General features: G+C 37.8%; 1 protein-coding gene and 1 non-coding gene across 2 annotated transcripts in view; both read left to right on the top strand.

Moving 5' to 3' along the window:
- Window positions 1–17,984, top strand: part of PDE3B (phosphodiesterase 3B) — an 82,836-nt gene that overhangs the window by 14,199 nt on the left and 50,653 nt on the right. The gene's annotated exons all lie outside the window — the stretch shown is intronic.
- Window positions 16,110–16,296, top strand: LOC120410167. Its single transcript, XR_005602125.1, has one exon. It is a non-coding gene; the product is annotated as a U2 spliceosomal RNA (small nuclear RNA).

Here is a 17,984-nt window from a genome sequence, read left to right as displayed (position 1 = left end):
GTTTCTTATTTTCTACAGAAGTACAGGTGACAGTGCATACCTGCATACTGTTCTCAGGAGTTTTATTTCAGGCTGCTCCTTTCTCTGTACCCCTGGGCTTTTTAGCCTGAGACTTGGTATTTTATATTTTGGAATGTCATTACATTATGATAGTAGATTTGAGCAGGAGGGCTTCTCAAGAAAGTGGAGAAACGCAGTGTATTAGAAAGAATGAGAGTGCCAGTTAGTGGAAAATCAGGATGTTTTCGATCTCCTTGCAGAGCAGCTCTGGCGTGATGTGGACTGGCCCCGGAGTGATTAAGCTTTGGGGAAGGGGATTCTGAAAAGTCCCTGCCATTGCCTCCTGCCTGCACCTTCACATTTTCGATACCCAGTTCTCTTTGGTGGTCAGGAAGCTGCTGTGACAGGTTGTTCTGGCTGGCCATTGTCTATTTCTGAGTGCTTGAGGGGGATTTCCCATTTGAAAGTGCACTGAGGGGATCAATCTGTAAAGGTGGGAGGCTTTTTCACCAGTAAACTTCTCGTGCATTTTCCCTTGGTGAAGAATTGCCCAGAATTTTTAACAACAACAACACGAAGTTAGTTTTATCTCACCTTTTTGCTTTCTTTGTGGCCCACAACTATTCCCATAGTACAGAAAAACAGTTGTGTGTTACACCGGATAAGCACTGATGTCAGCACAGAAAAGCTCTGTGCTGAAAATAGTTTGTTTCATGTTTATTCATGTCCTGAAATGACCAAATTCACATTTAAGAAGTAAACTGTAAAATAATCTATTTTTCATGTGTTCAGTATATCGTCAGAAAGATCAGCATTTGTTCTTCTTTGTAATTTTTTTTCTCTGGAATCTGCAATTTCCCTGCTCGCTGATGAGATCCATGCTCTCTACATTTTTTTAGATCAAAATGTGTTTTTTTTTATTTTTAATTTTTATTCCTTGGTGTCTTCACCATTTTCTGATAAATTTTTAAAATATGTTTGCAGCTTATAAATGAGTCTACAGCTACTTATAAATGAGTCTGCATCTGTTTGAATTGAATGAGAAACTGTTTGATAGATGATATTTGTATTTAATTTACTTTAAGAATAGTATAAAATCAGGAAAATTCTGTAGCTATAAAGTTAAGATCAGAAATACATTTAAATCATTGTTTTATGTAAAGTTTGCAGGCAACCAATCTTTTAAAATTTAATTTGTGGCCGAAATGGTATTTACAGTAGTGCAAATACAAATTAAAAGATACAGATATTTTTTAAATTTTTAATTTAAAAATAGTTTTCTTTCTCATCCTTTCCTTCTCAATTAAAAATAGAAAAGGCAGTGTAGACAGCTGCTGCCGAGGTGTGAGAAAATGCAAACGCCTGCACAAAGCCTGGCTGTAAAAAGTTAAGTTTGAGCTAAGCTGGGCTAACTGGAAAGATGTAACTCAAGGGTTAAGCCGAGCGTTTCGCTGGCTGCTGAGTGAAACAGGATGCAGTGACTACATTGTCAGACTGCTGGTGTGAGTGCAAACAGATGAGGAAATGCTGGATCAGGCACTTCAGCAACTTGGGCTGTTACCTAGGAAACCGCTTGCGTCATACTTGCCAGCAATTAGCTTACAGTTCTTTTATTTTTGATAGTGTTGCAAGCTGAACTCGCCAGCTACAAAGGGAAAGACTGGCTCCATCTCAAGCCCTTCGCTTGCGACTGCGGCCACGGCGCTCAAGAGAATTTGCGAAGCGCTGCTTGGGATAATTTTTCAATTTATTTAAACTTTCCACGCTGCTTCTGTGAAGAACATTGTAGCTGTGCTTGGTTCTCAAAAATGTACAATCACATTTTTGTGATCTGTATGAAAATGACGTTCCCTAGTTGCCAAAATTAACTGCTCTGCAAGTTTCACCAACAGTTTGGGTATCACCACCCTTTCCAGCAATTAATCTGAAGTATTTTCGTATGTTACATATTAAAACATAGTTTTCAAAATTAATGTTACCTGAGGCTTAACCTCTAAAGCAAGGGATTTTTTTCCTAAATCCTTTTTTTCTGTGTTCATTAAAATTCAGTTACTTCCAGTGGTTACCTAGCTGCTAATATAAACCAGTTAGTGTTGAAAGCAGTGTGTGTCTTATCTCAGAAAATCATCATATCTTCTGGATTTCGCTTAAAAACTGTAAGCGAATTTACACTAACTGGCTTAATATTGATGTGTGTTGTTAGTATGGGTATTGCCTCATGGCTAGCTATGGCTGGGTTTTCTTTAGGGAAAAATCACACTGTGACCAACAGGTTAAACCAGAAATGTTTGTGTTTTTATTTTTCCGTGGGTTTGTTACATAGGCAAACACATGAATAAACTTAGATTTTAACAAACTAGAATTATAGTACATAGCTGAAGGCCAGACTTGTTAAAATGTCAAGGTTAATACAGAATACATGTTCCTCAGTTTGTGTGAAGCTTAAAAAGTCAATATAATTTAAATGTTTGAATACTAGGATTTTTAAATTATTTTAGAAGAATTTAATTCATTTTAAAAGCATAAAGGAGAAAAGACAACCAAACAAATCGCCGAATCTTCCCAATTTTGAACGCTACTTTCCCCTCCTCTTCACCCCCAAACCCTTGAATACAAGGCTTAGAAAGATTGACTATCTTCATTTCTGCACACTTATGATAAATTGGCTTGGCTGTAAGAGTCTGGCAGCCCATATTCTTAGGGCATTTTTTGGACTGTAGGCCAGTGTCATTTATGGTTAGCTGGTCACCGGGGTTGCATTCCAAATGGTGATCACTGTCTGTGTGGCCTGGGATCTTTGTACAGTTTTCTCTTCCATTGTATTTTACTTAAATTAAAAAAAAAGAAAAAATTGTGTGGAGGCGGCCAAAACACCAGGGGTTTATTGGCCATTAAAAAGGAAGAGCAGCAGGTTTTTCTGATATTTCAGAGTAGTTTGGCTGCCTTGCCCAGCCTCACTAAGACGTTGCCTGTGGCCTCTGCTTGGTAAGGGCTGTATTTGGTGTGTGTTTGTATTGGCTCAGCTGCAAGATAGGAAGTTTTACTGTTGAAGTCAATGGCTATTGGGACTTAAATCTGTGGGATCAATAAACAGCTAGTGTAGATGTTAACAAAGCAAGATGTGGAAATCACACTTCTGAATTTAGTCCTTCATTTTCTTTGCCGCTTCAATTCTGGACAATAAAATGGAGGCTGTGGTGTCATCAGGTCACTGTTGCGCTCCATTATCTCCTGTAACTCTGCCAATTTTTTAGGGCAATTCCTGCAAGTTATGCAGGAGTTATACATCAGGCACATTGAATATTTTGTTTTATCCTTGTTTAGTATTTTAGCCCTGTAAGCCTTGTCAGTTTTCCTTCAATGAAGGAAATGGGAGTTACCTGATTGCATACTTATATTTCTGCATAACTTTTAGTATTATTTAATTGTCCAAATTTGATCTTCATTCTGGCACTTGTTAACTATTTTTAAAGTGCTTGTATGAGCTGACAATACTCAGTTGTTGTTTTCTGGATTCTCAGCCAGACTGTTTGGTATACATGCATGTTTCAAAAGATAAGTCGGTAATAACAGATGGAACTGGATGCTACTTGGCTATTTCATCTTTTAGGCGTTACAGTAAGGGACTGCATGTTTTTCAGCAAAATCAGTGATGTTTTGTCCAATTCGTGGGGAAACATTTGGTTTATATCTGTCAATGTCATGACAAGTCAACTTGTCTCATACTGTTTTTTCTGTAACAGAACCAGTCAAATAGGTAGGTGCTATGAAAGAAAAAGGATTAAGGTCTCTTCCATCTCCTTCTGATTGTGATTTTTACAAATTACCAAAATATTTTTGCAACTCTTATGGAATATTTTGTAGAAAATTCCACTGAAAACATAAAGAAAGTGTCTCACAATCTTTTTTTTTTTAAATGTGTGTAGCTAAAATGGCCAGCAGTCAGATCACCTTGCATGGAAAGTTTTGTGCATCAGGAATGTTTCCATGCTTTTCTGAGCAGCACAAAGGGGTGTTTTCTTTGTTTTGTGTCCTCATCACATTCCTAAATGATCATTAGAATCCCCAAAATAGGCAGCATTTTAAAAATTATTGCTATTATTCCTATTGTCTAATTTGAATAACTTTCTTCCAGGTCTTTTTATTTTCAAACTATCTTTGCCAGGAATGTTTTTTGATTTCCATGTAACCATTAAGATCAACAGAGGAAATTATGCAGGCTTACTTCTGTTCACCAGCCTCTTTCTTCTGATATTAAAATCTTCCTCTTTCTTATGAATAGGAAGTTTCTTTACATCTCCACCCTAGAACATCACAACTTCGGCCTGTGCTAAACCTGTCATTGGGCTTCTTTGTTTGTTTTGGATTTTCAGAGGATAAAAGCTAGGGGGAATAGCAGAGAGGCATGCCCTAGTCATCTCTAAATTTTCCTGGCATGTCACAAGTTTTCCTTTACTATTTTGTGATTTTCACAGTTTATTTATTTGCTGTGTCCAAGTAACTAACTGGTTCCCAGTTTCTTCAGTGTCAGGCTTCCTCTCAATGTGTTTGGTGTCCACACAGAATTTGAGTTCTTAACTAATCAATAGAATGTAACAGTTTGCTAAAATCCTGTGGAACAGAGAGCTCGTTTTTCCTTCTCATTGCTCTAGATTACAGTTGCAGATGATTTTTCTCAGTCTTCATATCCCACTACGGTTTCCTTCTGGGATAGTAATTTTATAAGCATTTTTGACTTAAAATGTATATTGTACCTATTTAGAGGAAATGTTTTTGTTAAAATGCATGCTGGAGGCCAGGACATCAATGACTTTTAAAATCAAGTAATTTAGTGCTATCAGTAACTTTTCTATCCCTCCTTCCTTTTTTTCCACCCTCTATCTATTTACTTCTTAAAAACCTCTTGTATTTGTCTTTGCTAGATTCTATCTCCTCCCCACCCCCCAGTCTTCCTCACTGTTCCTTCACATATTGGGATTTTTCTTTAGGGCTTTTTTTTTTTGCCTCTTTTTTTGCCCATAAAACCAGCAGCAGAACCAAGTAAAATGTGTGGTGCAACAGCAGGTTTTGCTGGCTGGGAGGTAAAATTGCAGTGCAAGTCTTGATTAAAATTATGAGTTCTGAGGTCAGAGCATAATTTTTTGATGCTAAGAACTATGTCCAATTTAGACTAGTTTTTATGTAGTCACAGAAAGTGAATTTTTTTTTATTTTGACCTTTGGACATATGGTTTCTAATCTGAACACCTCTACTCAAATATTCCAATTCCCTGAATGCTTTATGGCACTAACACTGAGAGGAGTGGTCCTTCCCAGCCCTGTCTGCTCATTCCTGCCCTGGCACCATCCCCCATTGTGCTGACACAAGTATTCATGAGACTACACAGTGAACTAAATTGGGGAACTAATCCATGTTAAAAGTAATCAGTTCTTTTTTGTAGCTCCTTGCCACGTGTCTGTGTAAAGGCTTTTGCTGCAAAAGGGAGGGAGTCACCCAGGGATGGGAAGGAGCAGCAGAGGGAGGGGAGGGTTGCAGCTTTATTGTGGCCATGCCAAGTTGTGCTGATTTAAGAGAACTAATGGCATTGCCATGTAGAGAATGGATGTGTTTAGAACTTCCTAATAAATCAGTCAAAAGAGCATCCCCTCATGCCCAAAAGCCTCTATATCTTTTTCCATGTCTTGACTGAACCATATATTCTGAATTGTCTGTTTGAAGTAAAGGAACAAAATGCTTCAGCATTGATGGCTGAAGTATGGCAAACAGGTAGTTAAAATGAAGCAGTTGCAGGCAGATGTGGTACCTTGCTTGCAACATTGAATGTTTTACATAAGGTTTTCACAAAGACTTTAAATGGAAAGGTGCAATTTAGATATTTAAGTGAGAGTTGTACATAAAGGGAACAGAGAGTTTGTTTGAAGAACAATTTAAGATCATGTGGTCACAAACAGAATCATACTGCATTCATACATCACAACAGAATGAACTAGTAAAGGGCACATGTGAATTAGGCTCTTCCACATACCAGAGTATTTGGCACTCTCTTTAAAAAGTGCTTTAATACTGTTCTGTTTATGCAAAAATTCTTCACAATTCTTGGATTGGAATAAAACAGAAACTTTATAAAACTGTAACAACACTTCTGTGTGAGTCACCTTCTAAGTCTTGGACTCTCCTCAATTCTTCATGCTTCCATCTACAGGACTAAATGTGTAACATGGTAGTGAAGAAATGTTATTACCTGGGAATGCAGAAGTGGAGATCCTCTCATACTGAGGCAGCTCTGTCCCTCTGATGCTTCTATGTGATGATTTTTCTGACTTTTGTGGGTACCTGAAGTTCCAGATAAGTAAATTGCTACAGTCAGGAAGCTTCTATCCAGCTCTTTGTAGTAATCCTCCTTGGCTCTTAATTTTCGTGCTGCCAAAAATTCACATATGTGACAGCAAGAAATAGGAAAATATGATGAAAATGTCAGTTTCTCATTAGTATTTCAAGCCCAGGCTGAACTTCATGGGACAAATAGGTCCTATAACTTTGTTCCTGCCAGTTCCTTTACTCCATCCAGTTTGCAATTTTCTGTAATGTGGAACTGGGCAATCCAATCATGTATCACTCACTGCTTTTACAATAACTCCTAGTCTGTGGTATGTTCATTTTGTAGAGTTATCTGCTTATCTATTCTCTCTGTCACCCCTTCAGTAGAATCAACAGTGTAAGAGGCATTAAGTCACCAAGATAATTTTTTGCAGAAGGGATTGAGAGTGGAGATAGAAGCAGGAGCACCATGTGTCTCATTTCAGCTTTTGAACAAGTTCACCTGCTGAGGAGTAGACACAAATGACTTTTGGTATCTGTTCCTTTTGTGAACTTTTTGTGTTTTCTTCTACTGTGTGCTCAAGGTTTGTGATCAAAGAGAAAATCGTGTGAAAACATCTGTGGCCCTGCTGTTTGGAGTTGTTAGCTCTATTCCTTTATGAAATCTGAGATATTAAATCTTGCATTGTGCAACTAATGATGCATTCCTAACACAAGGACTGTTACTTATCACCTAATTATTGTTATTATTATCTTTTAAAATAATGTTCAGGAAGATAAGGAGGAAATTTGCTCTTGATTAAATTCACATTTTTTAAACCAAAACATTAACAAAAATCTTGATTACATAGATGAAGACTAAGATCAAATTCAAACCTGGGAGAACTGAGAGGGAAGTGAAAAATAAACTGGAGAGAGAGATTTAATCACATAAAGAGGAAACTTTAGAAGCCTGAAGTTTGTAAGTAAAGCCTAATGCCAAGCTGAATTCACTTGATCATATTTGATCTTCCATATCAATTATTCCTAGCCAGAAGATGGAGTTAGAACACTTAAATTTTATAATGTCAAATGAGCAATTTTTAGGGCTTTATCTATTTGGTAGTGATTGTACACGATAATGTGTTCCAGACAGCGTGGTGTGAAGTAGGAAGGATGTGCAGGGTCCTTTGTCACTGGAATTCCCAGAATATCATAGAATCCTGGAATGGCTGGATTGGAAGATCAGCTTGTTCTATCCCTGCCCTGCCACCTCCCACTAGACCAGGGTGCTCAGAGCCCCATCCAACCTGGCCTTGAACACTGCCAGGGAGGTGTTCTTTAAGGTCTTTAGTAAGTATGGCTTGTTGGCAGAAATACACTGAGGAGCTGAAACAGAACAGATACTTTGCAACTGAAAACACGGTCAGAAATATTTTGTAAGAAATAGTTGAGGAGAATTATTCATTGACCGAGGCAGTTTGGTAAGCACTTTGAAGAGTGTGGCTCTTAGCAGTCATCCACTCTAATGACTGTAAAGAGGTATAAATGATCCTATAATATCTCAAGGAAAGGGCCACAGTGACTCCTCTTTGTGGTGGCCCTAAACCAGCCGTAGGTAATGTTGCCAATGGTACAGTGTACTGTGAAACCTACTCAGGAAATTGGGTGAGCATGGGTGGATATTTTGTGCTGAATTCTGTTCTGCCATTAATTTTTTTAAAAAATTAAATATTTGGAAAAGTAGCCCACAAGATTTTAAATATTTTGCCAAAACTCCTTGTTGTGTCTGACGAACTGTCAGAAGTTGAATGCTCTGTGAATTTAGCCAAAGTTTCCTGTAAATGGTCAGTGCCATCAGGGATATAACCCCAGGCCAGACCAGGCAATTCTAATCTGACTTCCCTGCTTTATTTTTTAAACCTCACTGTCTGGGGGTCTCCAGTGAAAAAGCTGTCTTTCTTATATATTACAGGCTTGGTTCCCAGTGCAAATGTTCTCTGTGCAGATTTTAATTAATTAATTAGCTTGTTACAGCCCTGTGTGAGTCGAGGAAAAGTAAAGGTCACCCTTTTATCTATTGGTCAGAAACAAGCATCAAACAGAAGTGATTTCAGAATCTCTTAAGTGTTTGCTTTGGTATTTGGTATTAATATAACTTTTGGTATTAATATATAGCTTGATTCACAATAAGGTTACAGATTTTTGTTGCTTTGTTAAAATGTTAAAAAACGCTATCACAGATTTGTGTTTTTTAGGTTTCATTATGTAAAAGAGAGTTTTAGTCTCTCTTTTCTTGGAATACTTGTAAAGGATTCTTATTTGGACAAAATGCTTGAAGACAGTACTTTTAGGAGACAATATTTTGTCAGAAAATTTCAACTAAGTATTCAAAATGTTTCAAATTTTCAATATGAAAATTAGGAATACTGAGATGATAATACCATTCATTCCACAGCTTCTTGGAAGTGCTTTGTGTAGCTTTATTGGTTTTATTTGACTGAAGAATTGCTGCATTCTGCTGTGCTAGTTACTGGATAATGATTGTTACGACATTTACTTCGAAGCTTAAATTAAAAAAAAATCCTTATGCCCCAAAATTCTAAAATTTTATAAAAAGAAAAAAAGAAAATTAGAACGTCCAACATTCACAGAAGATACCTGTTTTCCCCACCCTATTTTCAGATCTGTTTATTTAATGACTGAACCATTTTGATGTCTAAATATTGTAAAGTTCCCTGTATTTCACACTGAAGTCTCGTAACTTCAAGGCAGCTACACAACTTTTTATATTAGTAAAATTGCCAGTGTCAAAAATATAATCAAAAATAAATGAAGTTAAATAAGAGCTTTTGCATTTTGACATTTAAATCATATTGGTTAATATTCTGACTCGTTTGATAACTGATGTGAACTGTACAGAATGTCTTTGTTTAAGCAGTTGTAATAATTTTTAATAACCATTTATACACACTGAAAGACTGCATTTTCTAGTTGGAAAAGCAGTAGCTCACTTTCTGTGGCCTGAGGCAATTAATTAAAACTTTTTCAGTGCGAAAGTGGGAGTCAACATTGTTTAAACATGGTAATGTGACTCAGTCTTATGGTGTTAGTAAGTTTGAAGTTTCTACATCAGTGTTTTCAAGCACCAATATAGATTTTTTTTCACTGATGAGAAATTAATTGAACTGTTTGATTCAGCATTTCTTTTATAAGTAGCTTTTTCTAGTCTTAACCAACTAATTTTTGTGAACTCTCAAGTTGAGTTTCCTCTGAACGTCTTTCATGATTGAAGCTTTAGTCCTGAACTTGCACTGATTCTTGAAATCATAGACCTCTCAAGAAGCTAAAGCATAAATATATCCCTAAAGTTTATGATACAAGACAAAAAGTCTTGAATAAATAATTTCCTGTTTCCTATTTTATTTTCCTGTTAAATTCTAATAAAAGACATTGTCCTGTCAGGTCACAACAACCCTCTGCAGCACTACAGGCTGGGGAAAGAGTGGCTGGAAAAGTGTCTGTCAGAAAAGGACCTGGAAGTGCTGGTTGACAGGTGCTGAACATGAGCCAGCAGTGCCCAGGTGGCCAAGAAGTCCAATGGCATCCTGGCCTGGATCAGCAATAGTGTGGCCAGCAGGACCAGGGCAGGGATGGTGGCCCCGGTACTCAGCACTGGCGAGGCCACACCTCGAGTGCTGTGTCCAGTTCTGGGCCTCTCTGTTCAGGAAGGACACTGTGGGGCTGGAGTGTGTCCAGAGAACAGAGCTTGGGAAGGGTGTGGTGAACAAGTCCTGTGAGGAGCAGCTGAGGGAGCTGGAGGTGTTCAGCCTGGAGAAAAGGAGGCTCAGGAGAGACCTGACTGCTCTCTACAACAGCCTGTAAGGAGGTGGTAGCTGGGTCAGGGTCCACCTGTTCTTCCAGGCAGCCAGCAATAGGGTGAGAGGAGATGGTCTCAAGATACCCCTGGAGAGGTTTAGATTGGATATTAGGAAAAATATTTTCATGGAGAGGGTTGTAAAGCATCGGAACAGGCTGCCCAGGGAAGCAGTGTAGTCATCATCCCTGGAAGTGTTCAAAAAACATTTGGTTAGGGTACCTGAGGACATGGTTTAATGGTGGATGTGGTGGTAGTGCTAAACTTTGTTGGACTTGATGATCTTAAAATTCTTTCCCAGCCTTAAAAATTCTATGATTCTATAATTGTATCTGGACTTGGTGAAGAATTTTTGTTCCCTTACCACAGATGTCTGTTTTCCAGGTTGTCTCTGAAGTCTCTGGCCTTTTTGGATGTACTTCTCTAGGGTAATTTATTTGGGATATAACCTTCTATTGAATTATGACCTCAGTGTAAATGTAGACAAATTTATATATGTACAAGTAGTGTATGTGTGCACACATTGTAGTTTACTTCAAATTCCTTTCTGTCATGCAATCATTCATAAAGTCATAGAATGGTTTGGGTTGGAAGGAATCTTAATGTTCTAGTTCCACCCCCCCTGCCATGGGCAGGAACAACTTCCACTAGATCAGGTTGTTCAGGGCCTCATCCACTGTGGCCTTGAACGCTTCCAGCTTTTCTGGGCAACCTGTTCCAGTGCCTCACCACCCTACAGTAAAGAATTTCTTCCAAATATCTATTCTAAACCTGCTCTCTCTCAGTTTGAAGCCATTTTCCCCTGTCCTGTCACTACAGCTCCTGATGGAATCCCTCCCTGGCTTTTCTGTAGGCCCCTTTCAGATACTGGAAGGGTGCTGGGAGATCTCCATGCAACCTTCTCTTCTCCAGGCTGAACAGCCTCAACTTTGTCAGCCTGAAGTATTCATCCTTTGTATCTTTGAAATAGCTTGAAATAGCTTATTTCAGTGAAATTTGGCAGAGGATAAACATCCAACTCAAAGTTGCCAGGTAATCCAGTCATAAGACAAAACTTCCAAGGATTTCATCATTTGTGCTCCTCACAGAGGTACTTACCTCTTTTACTGAAAAGTGTGTTTATTGTCCTGATACTCCTTGTTGAGGTGTTTTTTTTCAAATTTTGGGAAGGTGATCTCTATGTGGTGAGACATGACATTGTATTTCCTGTGATGTCATAGGACTGAATTTGTTGCTCTTCAGTCTTTACCAGTTAAGGAAACGAGCTGTCTAGCAATGACAGCTCCAAGATAAATGAAATGCTGACTTATTTATTGGCTAATTTTTTTAAGCTCTGTGCCTTTCTTGCAGAGACTACAACTTCTTTTTCAGTGCAGTAGGCTACTGAATAGAAATGGCAATGGCCATTCTTTGTAGGACGAGCTTGAACAAATTCTGACCTGGCATGAGGCCTGATTTACTGCTGCTTCTGGGATGTGAAAGAAAGTTGTTTCACTGGTATTTTATTTTGTGTTGTATCTATTCAGAAATAAAAGGATAGGTCACAGTCTATTCTTGTGGAGCCCTGAGTAGTAAAATGGACAGCAGATAAAAGGATGAAACAAAGAAGCTTGCTTTTCAAGCAAAGGAGGAGTTTTCATAGAATTTCTTTTCACCAAATGACCAGAAAGCATGAAGATTTATTAACATTTATTACCACTCATTTTCCTCAGTCTTTTCTGATGCTTAGAATTCTTTTTCTCCACTCTAAGAAATGGAACTTACGTGTTTGTGGAGAATGTTTCTCATTGTATCTCCAAATTCACGTTTCGTTTGCAGGTCAGATGATTTTTATGTGGTAGTTTATTACACTGCTCACATGTGTGTGTCATCTGTTTAGGCAGCGAGGTGATGTTTTTGTTTGTTTTAAAATTAACTAGCATTTACAAAGGAGAGGGTGAAGAAGGGAAAAGACACTTACTTAAAACTTGGCCATTTCCAAGACCAGTTATTAGAACAACAAAATTAATCTCCCAGTAAGTCTTACCACTTTGTGGGTCACAAAGCTGGCATTGTAGGAGCATAATTCTAACTAGAATTCTGTGTAGTGTGTGCTTAGTGCATAGGCTGCATTTTTTGGTAACAACTGGACATTTGTTTCTGGCTCTTTCCTTCCTATCTCAGGTCATATTTAAAAGATTATCCAGGTGGCTTCTAAAAGTCTCTGTTTGGGAGGTTTACCGGCAGTGGGACTTGGGAGAACAGAGTCTCCTGCTGCTGCTGTCCATGGAAGCATGGTTGAATTGTGTTCTAGCCCCTCAAAAATTCTCAAAGTACAGCCATTTGAACAGCAAGCTGTTCCCCTCAGCACCTTGATTTGTTCCAGATAAAGCAGCGGAAAAGCGATGCTTTTTTCCCCAAGGGTAGTAGAAGACTGGCAACTCAGTTTTGAGCTGTCATGATGAGAGGTATGATGGGAAGTAAATTCAGAATTCTGGAAAAGCTGACTTAGAGCCCAGGTACAGGCATATAAATCAGAAAGCAAGCTGAGGCAATTTCTTAACTCTATCTGAATCAATGAATAAGGCATTGCTGAGTTTAGCAGAGCCATTTTTTTTCTACAGATCTCTCTGCTTCACTTCCTGATAAACTACTTAGACCTTTGGATGGTGTTGAAATGTTTCAGTTTGGGATCATATAGCTATTCTTGGCCCAAATTACCTCTGGGCTTTATCCAGAGACAATATTCTTTAGGGGTGCATTGGAATCACAGAGCTTTCTCCCACTCCTGATAGAAGACCAAAAAATACTGAGATGAATGAAATAAATAAAATAAAGATAAAATTAGTCATTATCTGCTTCAGATCAAGTTGGTTTTACTTGCTCCTTTTCTTTGTTTTGGTTTTAGAGAATTGGTAAAACTGTTTACATGTCAGGAAGCAAGTATTTAAAAAGAGAAGTTTACCCCTGTTTACTGCCTTTTCTATAGTTTTTCCACTTTGCATTTGGATGGTGGGGTTTTTTTTTGGTGGAGTGAAGGGGGAATATTCCTGACTTTGATCTCTTCCATTTCATATAACATATATTCCAGTTAGCCTTCCAAAATTTATGGTAATGCTTATATTAGGCAAATTGTTCTCTTTCCATGCAGTTAGTTTGGTTTTTTTTTTTTTTTTAATTGGAGATGTGTGCAGCAAAAAACTGTGATAAATGCACACACAACCTCTCAGGTCTGAGTAAATAATTACAGTCCAGGGGTTGAGAGGCACTGTTGAATGTGGGGCTTCATATTGGATATCTGTCAAAAGAATGTGAAAATAAGCATTCTGGGTTTTGTAATATTGACTCAAATTATTCCATGTTCTTCTCTGGTGTGTCCTTTTTTTGGCCACTCGAGTTTAAGCTTCTTCCTTCATGTTTTCTCAGAGCCAGCAGGAGGAATGTGAGCACACAGGATACAGACTCCCTCTGTTATGATGTCTAACATTACAGTGCATTCCTATTAGGCCCAGCTCTGATGAGAAAACTGTTTCATTTCCATAGACTGAAGCTGGAGAGTGCTTAATAGAGGTGTAATACATGTATCAAGCACATTAAATGCCATTTTTTAAACTGGTATAGACTCTGCAAATTTTTTTTGGTGGTTAGAAACTTTATAGAATGTTGTTATAGAATGCAAGGTATCAGGCTGCTCAGAATTTGGGCTTTACTTGTAAATTACACTGGACTAATAAATAAGCCTGTTCATACAGGTTTCACACACATATTTTTAAATTAAAATTCTGTAATTGTAAATATAGGTGATTTGGGAATTTGTCTCAAACAGCTTTGCATCTGTGTAGTTTTATGTTGTTTATCCTTCAGGGTCTTCTAAATAATTTTTCTAATGAGTTATTTAAAATACAGCACTTCTAAGTTCCTTAAATACTAGACTTCCTAAACAGTTGACTACTTGGAAAATAGTGATGGCATGATTATTTCTATTGGTGCAGGTTGTTTTGTGAGATCCATTGTTTTCTTGCTGTGGGAACAACAGGGCTTTGTCCCTGTAAACAGTTACCCAATAAAGTTGTCGCTGGATTTGAATTTTCATTTACAGATTATACAGAAGTGAAAAAAGCTCAAAGCTTACATTCGAAACTGACGAAACTGACAGCTACTTTTTTATTTTTTTCTGGCCGGAGTGAAAATTGTACCATTGAAAATATAAAAAATAACTGTATTGCTCTTGGTATTCATCAACAGATCTTTGAGCAGATAAACATTCTTTGAAAGCCCCGTGAATTTTTCAAGAAGCTCTTTTGTAGCTTACATTTATAAATTTGTATCTCTGTTCCTGAAGCTCTGGTGAGCCCTGCATACTTCATTCTTTTTCAATTGTAAACATAGTTTCGGTACTACCACTTTTGCACCAAACGCGGTTCCTAAGCGACTGCTGACGTCAGTTGGTGCAGCACAAGAAGGTTTGTGTGTTTATCTGCTGTGGGCAGACTCTTAGAAAAGACGAAAGTATGTAACTAGATTAGACCAAAGAGATTACTGCTTTAAATAAGTATATGTACTGTTTGCAATGCCTTCTTTTTTTTTTTTTTTTGTTTGTTTTTAATGTATTTTATTTTGGTTAGCGGTTGTATCTTCTGTTGCATATGCCACAGTATTTCGTTTGCAGGAGATGATAAGGAGGGGTATATATTCTCTTTGCTACTGCTTTAAAGGGGCAGCTGCTTTACTTCTTTCCTGCAGCACAGTTAGAATGAGAATTTCAAAGGAGTGTGTGTCATAGCGTGAAGCTTTCACATACCTGATCTCAAGGTTAGAAATAGAACTGTTAGAAGTGAAAGCAGGCTTACAATTTCCAGTTTAAGTGAAACATATTTACTTAGAGATTTTTGGCCAGAGTCTATATGTTTGGAAAAACTGTAATGATACTCTTGGAATATTTTACTGCATGCCTTTGTGTCAAATACAGTTGGAGTGGAGCTGGCTAAAATACCTTTGCAAATTTTTTTTTTTGTACTTGAATATACTTGCAGCACACCCACAATTAATAGAAATTACCTCCAGCAAAATCTCTTTATATGAAAATCTTTTTATAAAAGTAGTGGGACTGTAGTCATGGTAGGCCAAAAAGTGAAGCTTTTGTAGTAGTAGTACTGAATGGCATAATAAGACAGGAAGAAAAACAACAAGCATAGAATCTCCTCTTCAGGTTGAAGAATAGAAGCAGCAACTTTCAGAACTAAATAAAAGCTAAGAGCAAGTGCTCCAAATAAACTTAAATCAGAATAAAATTTAAAAAAGTACCTGTGGCAGATAGGAGGATATTAGCAAGCATAAAGGTGAAAAGGTCAGGCTAAATAAGGTCCAGTTTGAATGTGGCTGTGGTGATGGTCTTCCCGATCTTGAAGGCCCCATCCATCTTTTTTGGGTATCCTGTACTATTATATCGTGCTATCCGCTCTTGCCTTGAGGACCTCCATGGCTGGAGACTGCACAGCTTCTCTGGGCATTCTGCTTCACCTTGTCTCCCTGCTTGTGTGTCCTCATGGAGAGACATTTTTTCCTTGCCTCTAGTCTGAACTCCTTGGTTCTACATTGCCTCTCATCTTCGCACTCTGCACCGCAGAGTACAGCCTGGCTTTGTTGTTGTGATGGCCTCTTGTCAGACACTGGTAGACTGCTGTTAAGTCCCCAAAGGCAAAAATCCATTGCTTCTCCAGCCTGGATGAGCCCAGCTCCCTCAGCTTCTCCTCACAGGGTGGGTTCTCTACTACCTTTAATCATATATTCGTACTCTAAGATATTTTTTTCAGCTTTGAATAGGAAAGGTAGAGTTAGGAAATGACATTTAATTCAGTAAACTGTTCTTAAACAAATGGTGAAGTTACTTGTGAGTTTCGTTAGTATTAAAACAAAAATAGCTCAGATTAAGAGTTGATTTAACTTAATATTCTGTCTCTAATCTCTGATCTTTGTCTAAGGTCAAGTTTAACATCTGTTCATAACAATTAAATATCTTTTACATCCTTGGCTTGAAGATGTCATATTAAGCAGACTTTTGGGCCAAAGGATGGGTTAAAACTTTTTCTGTCTGTCCAATGCACCTGCCTGTTACTGCAGTGTCTCTAAAAGCAGCACACCAAGGGAAAAATCAATAAAAACTATAATCACAAGTTGCTGCTTATCATCTTCCCATCCATTGCAAGGGCTAAAGTGCAATTAAATGCATTAAAGGTCATGGGGGAAAAGAAAGTAGCTGTAATCAGAAGCCAATGGAAGGATAAAAATATGATCACATATGATACTCTTCTTTCTTTTCTCCCATACCACCTTCCTACACTCTCCCTACTTCCACCTGTTTTCAGCTCGGGGGACTTTCTGATGTGGTTTAGCTATTTAGTTGCAAGAGCTGTTCAGTCTCCTTTTCAATGTATGGACATTTCCTCCTTTGTCCAGTTTTCCCTTGAACTTACTTGAATTCCTTGCATCCTTTGATAAAGCAGGTTCCTTCCTACCTGTTGGGAAAGAACTGTCTGTTTCTGGCTTGGACTGGCTTGTTCCTAGCCCATGCTAGTGCCTTTTGGTTCTTGTGCTGTAAAAAAGTACCCTAATGTGTTTAACTTTCTGCTGATCAGTTCCTTGGGCAGAATTTACAACAATCGTGAGTTCGCTGTAGCAATGTGCATGACATCTAGCAATGACAATAACTGATTGGTTTAAAAATTATTTTAAGGTGCTTTAGAAACTCTGTTGACACCTCAAACTTCATGAGATTTTATATTCTGAATCTATTGCAGTAATACACAGGCTTTCTGTTTCCTGAAGGTTAATAACTATTTGCCATTAGGATTTTTTTGTCACAGGCTTATGCAGCTCAAAGTTCTGCCCAACGATAGCAGGTGCTCTTGTGGAAAACCCCTGGAGATAAAAGAAGAGCGGAAAAATCCACTCACTGAGCTATGATACCATGCTATTACATTGGTTTCCCTTTGCAGGGGAATGTTGTTGATTTGGTGTTGTGAGATCAGTTGGAATTACCTCAAATGTCTTTACATAATTCCAGAGAAATGGGTGCACCTTGGACACAAAGTTTGGGCTTTTGCAAGTATTTGGTCTGCTCTTGTTCACAGAGAGCAAATTTTTAAAGATTTTGTAAAGAAATGGATTATTCAAAAAGTTATTCTTTCATTGTCACTGAGTTCAAAAAGCAGTCACAGCAGATCCCAAATACAGGTCTATAGACAGGAAAGGTCACTGTTTCCTTGCTCATTTTTTATGAATTATGATCTTATAACAGTCCTATTTCAAAATGTTGCTCTGGGATACCACAGAAAATAAATTTAAATTCTATAATTTTTTTTAAATCTGTTTTTTTTTTAAATGAAGCTCTTTAATTTGTTAAGCGGTTTAGGGAGTTACTGTAACCTCTTCTTGAATTAAGGGTATAAAATACTAAAATTAAATTTTCAAGAACACCTATGACTTAACCATAATTATTTTGAGACAAAGCAACAGGCTTTTATTATATTTCTTAATTACAGTACAGCCTATAACAACCATTCTTGTCTCAGGTCTCTTAGTTACCATCCTGTATGTTCTGTTAGTTTGTGAAACTATAACTGGGCTCCGCTCCAAAACCTGCTCTCTGTAGATTTATAATAGACAAACTGAGAAGTATTTGTTTCTAGATTTGCAAGAATACCCATGCTGACTCTTTATAACTTTTTGGTGACTTATTTGCTGGATTTTTTAAATAAGGGAATAGAATAATTTGGGAAGATGTGTACATTAGTATGAGATGCTGGTATGAGATGCTGGAAATGAAATAATC

This window comes from Corvus cornix, chromosome 5 (assembly GCF_000738735.6).
Source record: "Corvus cornix cornix isolate S_Up_H32 chromosome 5, ASM73873v5, whole genome shotgun sequence".
In the NCBI taxonomy this organism is placed as follows: domain Eukaryota; kingdom Metazoa; phylum Chordata; class Aves; order Passeriformes; family Corvidae; genus Corvus; species Corvus cornix.
Note: the sequence above shows the minus strand (reverse complement) of the source record. Positions and strands in the feature narration are given on the sequence as shown.